Source organism: Arvicanthis niloticus, chromosome 18 (assembly GCF_011762505.2).
Source record: "Arvicanthis niloticus isolate mArvNil1 chromosome 18, mArvNil1.pat.X, whole genome shotgun sequence".
Lineage (NCBI taxonomy): Eukaryota > Metazoa > Chordata > Mammalia > Rodentia > Muridae > Arvicanthis > Arvicanthis niloticus.
In genome coordinates this window covers 14892952-14903227 of record NC_047675.1, presented here as the reverse complement: position 1 = coordinate 14903227, position 10276 = coordinate 14892952, and positions in this window count along the sequence as shown.

Genomic DNA, 10276 nt, shown 5'->3' with positions numbered 1-10276 from the left:
AACGTGCGGTCAATAAGCGAAAGGTTTACACGATCTGAAGAGAAACCAGAGTGTGGTCAATGAGCTTCCTTGTGCTAGAACACAGTGCTGCAGTGGAAGAGCTGGGTGACACTTTAATCAAAAGAATTCCAGACCTTATGAAGGGAGATAAAACGTGTAGTGTGTGTCTCACCAAATATGTGCCCACACCCTGTGTGACTGTGCTCCGGTCTGCAGCACAGGCTGGTCCTTATTTGCTTAGGCTCCCCTCCCTCTCTCTCATAGTCATCTTTTCTGCTCTTTTCTCAAAGTTTGCTGGGTGTTTTTCCCCAGTGTAGATGTTCTTTGGCTTACAATGTGGAATATCCTGATAAATTCTCAGTAACTTGAAAACTATTCCCTTAAAGATGCACTGAGAGCAGCTAACTACCCAACACTCTCGGTGAGCCACAGCACAGTGTGGATTGTCTGCTTCCTTTCCCGACTGTGTAGCTGCAAAATTGGCTACCACTGCCCAGCGTCCTGGGACAACATTGCTACTCTGGGAAAAGGGGATTATTTGAAGCACCAATTCTATCACATGTATATCAGTTCTGCAGCATTATACACTAGAATAATCCTAAATTGGGCTGAGGGATGCTGTTCAGTTGGTAGAATACTTGCTTGGTGATATATATTATGTATATATTACATATAGATAATGCATATATTATAGAGATAATATATCATATTTATATATACTTTATATATACATAAAATATAATATATAACATATAATATATTATGTGATACATATACATACACATATATATGTAATTTTCTTGAAGATGAGCTCTTTCTCTGAACTTTTGTACCCATTGCATCTGCATATATCTATCTTTATTTAGCACGACAGGTAAACCTGTCAATTTTATACAGCCTGGAATAACTATGAAAAAAAGCCTCATTTAAATGCTTGTCTTTATTAGATTCTTACCTGTGGACATGCCTGTGAAGGATTGTATTAAGTAATCTGAGAGGGCCCAGGTCAATGTGGGTGTCCCGTCTTCTGGGCTGTATAAGAGAGCTAGCTGAGCACAGGCCAAAGAGCCAGCAAGTGTCACTCTTCTTTGCTTGCTGCTTGAGGCTCTTGCTTGAGGTTCTGCTCTGACTTCCCTCAATGATGAACTGTGACCTGGAAGTATAAGCCAAATAAGTCTTTCTTTCCCCAGGTTGTTCTTCAACGTGTGTATCACAGCAACAGAATGGTAACTAGAAAAACTTGCTTCTAGCTATCCAGAGACACATACAATCCAGGGCATGGAATCTGCTGAAGCAGTGTGTTATAGTGTGTGTGTGTGTGTGTGTGTGTGTGTGTATGTGTGTGTGCACATGCGTGCACACATGCTATTTTAGCCACAGAGACAGTGGAAGGAGGATGCAGCAAGATCATATAATGACTTTAGAAATTCCACTGGCAGCTTGGCAATCATTCAGCTCAGGAGTTGGCAAGCTTCAGGCTAAATCCAGCCTACCACTTACCTTTTTAAATAGGTGCAAAAAATGCTTAGACAACACATATTTCATAACTGGCAGGAATTATGCATAAAATCATACTTCAGTATTTGTAAATAAAATTTCATTGAAACTGTGCCGGTCATTCATGAATAGATTGTATGATTAATTTCACTGGATAATGGCAGAGTTAGCTAGTGGTGGGAAAGACTAGATAGCTCACCCAGCCAAAAACCATCTATTACTGAGTCTCCTTCAGAAAGGAAATATTGTTAGCTGTTGGTGAAATAAGTAAAGCAGAGAACTGAGTATTAACATGGATAAATCACAGAAAGCCAATGGTGAACAGTAAGAGCCAATTTCAAAGGTAGTGTTTATGTCAGACTAAAATGTGATCCTGAGATTGCCTGTGACAGGTATAGCGTGACACAGAAACACCGCCAAGGGATGCAAACAGGGGTGGAAATAACACACAGTGTAGAGTGAAAAATTATAAAGGCCATCTTATCAAATATGTATAAATTTTTCGCCTTAGACCTTGGGCAGAAAAGCACCTGCCAGCAGGTTTGGGTCCATCTAATTAGTTACAGAGGAGGGGGCAGTTACAGTACAAAGGCCTGTTAAGAACATCCCAGAAACTGACTGGCCAAGGGAAGAACTACACCCTCCCCCATGGTACGGCCTACTAGTGTTCAAAAGAGGTAAAACAACCAATCCTGTGCACCCGCGCGAAAGTTCGATTTTTCCCTACCCCGCCCATATATAAGCGCTATGCCCCTGAGCCACGAGGTCAGTCCCTCTATCCCCTATGTGAGATATGGGATATGGGCTGGCCCAGAGCTCTGATATAATAAACCACCTCATGTATTTTACAGCAAGACGGTCTCTCGTGTGTCCTTTGGGTGCGTGTTATCCTGTGACTTAAGTGGACCCCTTTTTGGGGAGTCCCGGACCTTTCATCTTGGTTCCCTGACCGGGAAACTTTCGTCCAGGCTTACGCAGCTACCCCAGGACTTCCGAAGACCCCTTGGAGGTGGGTTTAAGTCTGTGTACTGTCTGTGTGTCTGTGTGAGTGAGCTATATTTGGGTGCACCCGCCGCCGCTTCTGTTTTCTATTCTGGTTCCGTTTTTCTGGCAGCTGCCATTGTGTGATCGTGAGATCCAATGGGTGTGCTGCCGATTCTGTTTTCTGGTTTGATTCTAGTGTTTATCAGCTGCCGTTGTGAGACCGTGAGGTCCAATGGCCTGAAGCTGCAAATATCTGGGAGACATCCCAGTAGGAAGGAGCTGGAGTGCTTCCTGCACGGGAGATGGTTGTGACTCGAGTTTAGCTGGTTGTTTAAGTCTAGACGCGGATGACTATGTTTTAATGTTAATGTCCTTTGTCTATATGTTGTCTATATGTTGTTTTGACTTTCTTTTTAATGCGATGTGGCAGCCTCTCCCCGCAGCTGCACGCTGGGGAGAAAGAGCCGAGCTTTAAACAATCACCGTGCGCCACGTGGCACCGCATGTGCGGCACGGAGAGACGCCCTCCCGCCGCCGAGAGGACCGATGGGCTGACAATGAACGCGGGCAGGGCAGGCTGTGTAAACACGGATAGGCGGGGAAAACAGGCGGTTTGCGCCGGCCCTTCAGGCCATTCTTCACGTCACGGGTCGCGAGTGATTGTCTGCTAGAGACACTTCCAAGATGGTGTCCAACCTAAAAACTACGTTACCCAGCAGGCCCTGTGGCTTAGGTAACTACAGCCAAGATGGCTGCCGGCCCCTCCCCTGTCGCCGGGGTAAAAAAAAAAAAAAAAAAGAGAAAGAAGAAAAAAACTGGTTAAAACCGCTTACTTAATTTAGTTTAAAACTTACTTGTGAGGCAGTCTTGATTTACACAAGAAAAACTGATAATTCGCCCTGCTCTGTGGCTAGGAGAAGGACACCAGCAGAAAGCAGAAAAAAAAAAAAAAAAAAGGGGGGGCCAGCAGTTTTTTAGCTTCTGTATGTAATAAGGAAGTTGATAATGATTTTTCCCAGTTTTATAAGTAAAGGAGTGCTTTTTTCTAAAATTACAGCTTAAAAGTTATAGGCTGCCCTGAGTCAGAAATATATATATATGAGTCAGGAATATATATATATGAATCAGAAATATATATATATATATATATATCCTTCAGTTTTGATAAATTTTTTAGCCATTACTGTTTGAGACAATTTCATTATTTATATGAGATTTTCATTAAGATTTGGTTCAAAGATGAGAGTTCTGACAAGATAAAATTAAAGAAGTGGTGAAGACTTATGCTCTTACGTTAGACATAAAAATGTTTACTTTATTGTTCTTGTTATAATCAGAAATAACTCTTTAAAAGGTTTTTATAAAACTATGACCAAAGTTTCTATTTTGTTAAAAGTTAAATTCAAATAAGTGTCAAATGTAACTCAAATTGCCTTTTAAAAATTGTTAATAACTGTATGAACCTTCAACATCTTAATAATCCTTGCTGTGAAATGCTATAGATAAGGCTATTCATTCTGATTTGGTTTCTTTCTTAGAGCTTCAGAGGTGAGCTCACATTACACCTGTGGACAAGGTACTGTTTGCAGACTGAATTAGGTTGTGGTCTCTAGTGTGATGTGAACAGCAGTCATGCAGCCTCACAAATACATCAGTCTACACAGAGTTCAAAACAATAAATAAGGTAAAAGCCTTACTTTCACAAGACCTTTGCAGGTTCTGGTCTTCAGATTGGGGACCCCGTCAATTGATCAGGCCGTGGTCAGCAGCAGGTCAATTTGGAGCAGATTTGACTGAGACCTCCATGTGACAGAAGGTAAGGGACACCCAGAGGCCCACGCCAGATTCCGCTGATAGGTCTTGAGAGAGAAGATTATATGAGACCCCACTAAGTTTAATCAGGACACATGAGGTTAAGCAGAGATCAGATAAGTTACCCACAGCCTTTCTAGACTAGCTCATAGAGACATTCTGTCAGTGTAGACAAGGCTCCAGAGGCTACAGAGACTACAAGATAAGTCATTGAAAGATTTAAGAAATATACTACATATTAAAATGATTAATGGTAATAACAAGTGAGAGAAGATTTAAAAAAAAGAAATAGAGAAGAGGAATAGAGAAGGTTTAGTGTAAGTCTAGAAAAAAAGAATAGAAAAAAAAAATAGAGATCAGTTGCTGTGAGTCCACAGGAATAGAGAGGAATAGGGGAGACTAGAGAGAGGTAAAGAAAGAGAAAGGTGACAGGAAAGAATTTACAGAAAGCAGAAAAAAGAGATTCCAATCAAAGAGAGATAAAACTCTTTGAAAAAGACCAGTGTGTGCATTGCAAGTAAAGGAGCCAGCTTCAGGGTCCAAGAGGGTCCTAACAAATAGAAGCCAGGGCCAGAAATCCCAGGCCTTGAAAAACATCCCAGATGGTGAAGATAGAGCTCTGATATAATAAACCACCTCATGTATTTTACAGCAAGACGGTCTCTCGTGTGTCCTTTGGGTGCGTGTTATCCTGTGACTTAAGTGGACCCCTTTTTGGGGAGTCCCGGACCTTTCAACAGCAGCTCTCTGTGGCTGCTGACTCCGGGGTGGAGCGTGGAGCCTGAAATCCTACAAAATACATTGCTGTGATATTTTATGTCTTGAAAAGAAAAAAAAAGAAAAGAGTTTAAGTAGTAAGGCGGAGAATCTGTTTAACAGAACATCTGTTAAAGACAAGGGTAGGTAGACACAAGTGTTCGTTTTGGCACTTTTTGTTTGTTTGCATACTTGAAATAATTTTTTTTTACAGGCCAAAAAAAATTTACTAAGAACAAATGAACAACAATATTTAGTAAATATAATGGGTTCTCCAAAAAGATATACTCAAGTCTTAATCCCTGATAGCTATGACGGGACCTTATTTCAAAATAGGAACCTGGTGTTGCAATTGAGAACAGAGTCATCATGGTAGTGTAGGGTTTAAAGTTGCCCTTAAATCTATTCTCTGACACTGTAAGGTATGAAGACAACATGGAGGCACACAGGAGAAACATGGGTTTTTTTTCTCTAAAACTTGGAATCATACCCCAAATGACAGTATGCCGTTATAAACAACACATCACACACACCACATAGAGTGTGTTGGATTTGTAAGTCAATGTGACTGGGTCTTAGGGTTTCTATTGCTTCAGTGAAATACCAAAAGGCAAGTTGTGGAGGAAGGGATTTAATTAGCTTACACTTCCACTGCACTGTTCATCATCAAAGGAAGTCAGGACAGGAACTCAAACAGGGCAGGAACTGAAGGCAGGAGTTGCTGCAGGGGCCATGGAGGGATGGTGCTCATTGGCTTTTTTTTTTTTTTTTGGCTTGCTCAGCCTGCCTTTTTTATAGAACCCAGGACCACCAGCCCAGGGACATCACCCACAGTAGTCTAGGCCCTTGCACATGGATAGTTAAGGAAATGCTTTATAGGTTTGCCCGCAGCCTGATCTTATGGAGTCATTTTTCTCAATCTTTTCTTCCCCCGGATGACTATAGTTTGTAGCAAGTTGACATAAATCTAGCCAGGACAACTGGTGTCCCTGAAAGAAGTGACATGGAGAGACTGCTATCGAAGGCAGAAGCAGGATGACATGCCACTGCCACAAGGCAAGAAATGCCAGGGGCCACCAGCACTGGAGGAGGCAAGGTGAGACTCTTTGCTGGGAGTATCCAGGAGGAGCATGGCTGTGCCGCCATGTTGATTTCAGTCTTCTGAACCCCAGGACCATGAGATGAAGGCTTCAATTCATGTCACTCAGTTGGCAGGGTTTGCTATATCAGGTTGTGATGGTTAAACTCAGTGGATGGTTGTATCAGTTACTTTCTCACTGGTGTGACCTGACAGGAATCGGTCTGAGGGAGGAAGGGCTTCTTCTGGCTTACTGTGTTCCGTAATGGTGGGGAATGGTGGGCAGCTGCAGATCATTTGCTCACATTACATTTGTGGTCAGGAAAAACAAACTGAAAGTGGGCATGCACTGTGAAACCTCTAGGCTTATCACTGACTGACTATCAGTGAGGTTCCACATATTAAAGGTTCTAAAACCTTTCCCACCATCCCTACCAGGAGAGACCAGTGTTCAAGCACATGGCAGACAGATGGGTATTTCATATCAAACCACAGTGAGGTCTGGAAACTCTGAGACAATACACTTTTAGGTGGTGAGGGTGGTTTTTTTGTTTTTTGTTTTGGGGTATTATTATTATTATTATTATTATTATTATTATTATTATTATATTAATTGAGGAGGGAAAAATCCAACTTCAGGATGGTGGCATTTGTTGGCAGGACTAACCAGCAAGCTGGTGGCTACACTGAACCACTTAGATCATAGAACAGGCAGTGTTTTGTTCTTACAGGAAACTATACTTACTCTGCTAACAGATTTGACTTTCTGTCTTGTAATGCTTCTACCCAAACTATCATCCATGGACTTACAGTGTGGTATCCCCCCTTGTGGTATTCTATACAACATTCTTTCTGATCAAAGAATTGGCTTCACAGGCAAATAAGTGTAGCAGTCACTTCAAGTTCATGAAATTCACTGGTCATACCATGTCCCCCTGCCACCATTCTGGGGCATTTGGCTTGATAGAATACTGCAACTGTCTTAAAAACAGTTTCAGCACCTAGGCGGCAGTTGCCTAGAGGGCTGGGGCATGCTTTCCAAAAGGTCGTGTGTGCTCTGAGTCTGGGTCTAAAACACAGTATGTTTTTCCATAGCCAGGGGTTTTGTCACCTTGACTATGAATATGTACATAAACATCTACTCACCAAGACTGGACCAAAGAAACAACTTCCCTAAGTCTAGCTTAGTGAACCAGTATGTGTATTAGAGTTCCGAACAAGAGCATGGGAGTCAGGTTGCTTTGAAAGCAGGATGACTCAAAGGCAATGCAGGAGGGAAGAGTAGTCTGGAGTCCAAGACATCCAAAGGACATCTATGAGTGTTAGCCTGTTCTGAGACTAACGTCAAGGGAAACTATACATCTGCAAATAGACAGAATGGTAAACAGTCTAGACCCTTCAAGAATGAAGGTGGTGTCTGATCTCCAGGTACTGAACCAGGCCCTGCTGATCTGCTTGCGGACAGTGGAAGGAATATGGTATGGATAGAAGGTTGCTATAAATAGCAGCTATGGCCACATGACCAGCTACAGGGGTAAAGGGCTTGTAATTGCCGTGACTGTTTCCATCCTGTTTTGTTATGATTCTTTCTGTGCATATATACACACATATAAACAAATATATACACATATATACACACATATTGAGCATGTATCTGTGCTTTCTTTCCTCTCACTTTACCATGTGATATACCACTGATTGAGTTAGCGTCAGTTCTTCAGTGTTACCATACTTAAGTTACGGTACATTAAAAGAGTAAACATTCCTCGGGGACTCTGACATCTATTCAGGAGGGAAGACCTGGTATGTCTTTGACTGTTTGTCGGATATCATGGTAAGTAGAATTATGACCTTGTTACTGTCTCCATTTAGAAATTAAGCATAACATAGAGCTATGGTCAGGTATGAGGTAGGACATGTGCTGGGATAAGGGATGGATGTGTACTGGTTAATTCTGATCATCAGCTTGATGGGTGGGATCGAGAATAACCTATGAGAGATGCACATCTAGGCGTGTCTGTTAGGGTGTTTCCTGAGAGGTTTAACTGGGGGAGAAGATCCGCTGTTAAAGTGGGAAGCATTTTCAGTGGACGGTCCTGATGTAGAGAGGTCTGAGGAAAGGGAAGCCTGAGCTGACTTCACTTCTTAAGCAAGGATGCCTATTGTTTCTGCTGTTATCCTTTGCTGCCAGGGCCAAGGCTACCAGCCTCTGGTTTCTTTGGCCTGCACACCAATATAGACTCAAGACAAGCGACCCTCCAGAGAGCTTCCAAGTCTCTAGTGCCTGACTGGAGTGCTGTGAACCCTAACCCCTGTATCCCATCAGACTGATTTTGCTGCAAGGTAAGTTTCTATTACTGTCCAAATATGTTCTGGACTCAGACTAGTGAACCTCCCATAGCAAAGAGTGACACCAGGTGGCTTCTTCTCACTATTTGTCTTAGTCAGCTCCAGTTGTCGTCATCGCTGCGGACTAGTCAGCTCAAGCAACAGAAAGTAGGCCTCAGAGATCAGAAGGTTGACAGTCAAGACGAAGGCAACTAAAGACTTGGTTGAAACTGAGGCCTTTTCCTTGGCTTGTAGATGTCTACCTGTTTACTGCATCCTCACATGGTCTTCCTTTTGTGTGTTCATGGCTCATGTTTTATTATCATTATTATGAGAGCATCAGTCACAAAGGTTATCTTAGACTTAATATTGCTCTGATGAAACACTATGACCAAAAGTAACTTGGGGAGGAAAGGGCTTCTTTGCCTTACATGTCCTGAGTCACACCCCACTGAGGGAAGCCAAGGCAGGAGCTCAAACCAGATAGGAATCTAGAGGAAAGAGATGATGTAGAGGCCATTGCTGCTTACTGATGTGTTCCTCAAGGCTTGCTCATCTTGGTTTCTTATGGAAACCAGGACCACCAGCCCAGTGACATCACCCATAATGGGAGGCTAGGTCCTCCCTTATCAATCATGAATCAAGAAGATGCTCTACAGACTTGCCTGTAGCCTGATCTTAAGGATGCATTTCCTCAATTGAGGGTCTCTCCTCTCAGATGACTTTAGCTTGTGTCAAGCTGATATAAAACTAACCAGGACACAAGATTAGGACCCCACCCATAAGATGACATTTAATCTTAATTATATTTCTGAAAGCTGTTCTCCAAATTCAATTACATTGGGAATGAAGAGTTCAACATGAACTTGGAGGAAGTAAGGTGGGGTAACCATCTTCCAGCTATTCCTGGCAGTGGATTGGGACTGCCTGGGTGGAGGAAAAAATGGAGAGCTCTAGGGCTATAATGCTGCCTTGCAGACATCTCTGTGCCAACTGCTGTGCCCACCTCATGGGGAACCATCCATCCCCAGCAGATGTAACAGCCTAGAGATGAGTGCAGGTAGGAAAAGCCTTTCATTAGGCATGTTGCTATCACAGACCTCTTCTTTTCTCTTAAGCCTTTTCATTTCTCGAATCTTCTAATCAGCTAATCTCCCCCATCCAGTCTCCTTTTCCCTGAAGATGTCCCTGTGTGCTTATCTGATGGGGCCTGCAGTTGCCCATGCCAAGCCCCCCTATTTTACTGTCCCTGGAAAAACTATCCCAGTCCACAGGAAGATAACAATGATATACAACTCCCTAAGGCAGTTGCCCTCCCAGGATACAACACAGGAATTACATGAACAAGGGCACACTGATGGGGCTGGAGGTTTGGGGAGCAGCTGGCCCAAGTACCCATTCTGCCATTCTTCTCATAGTGTAGGGGATGTTGCTCCAACACACATATCTGGGAAGGAGTGGCCTTGGAGACATGGAGCATAGTTTAATAGAAGACCATCTCATTAAAGACCTGGTGCTAACCCTGATGTGTTGTACAAGCCCCCCTTACCTCAGTTTCCCTACTTGTGCAATAAAAAGGATGATTCTCCATGGATGCTGAGAATAAATGTCATTAACAGGCAGAAAAGTGTTTTAGACAGAAAATGCCGTAAAATAAAGTCAAGGTGTTATTATTTTAAGGTACAAGATCAGAACTCATAAAACCAGGCGTAAAAATGTCCTCTTGGATATATTTTCATTCTGTAGAAAATTAATGGCTACATCGTGGGCTTGGATTTTCTATAGAGTTAGTCCCAGGTTGCTGGCATTGGATACATATTT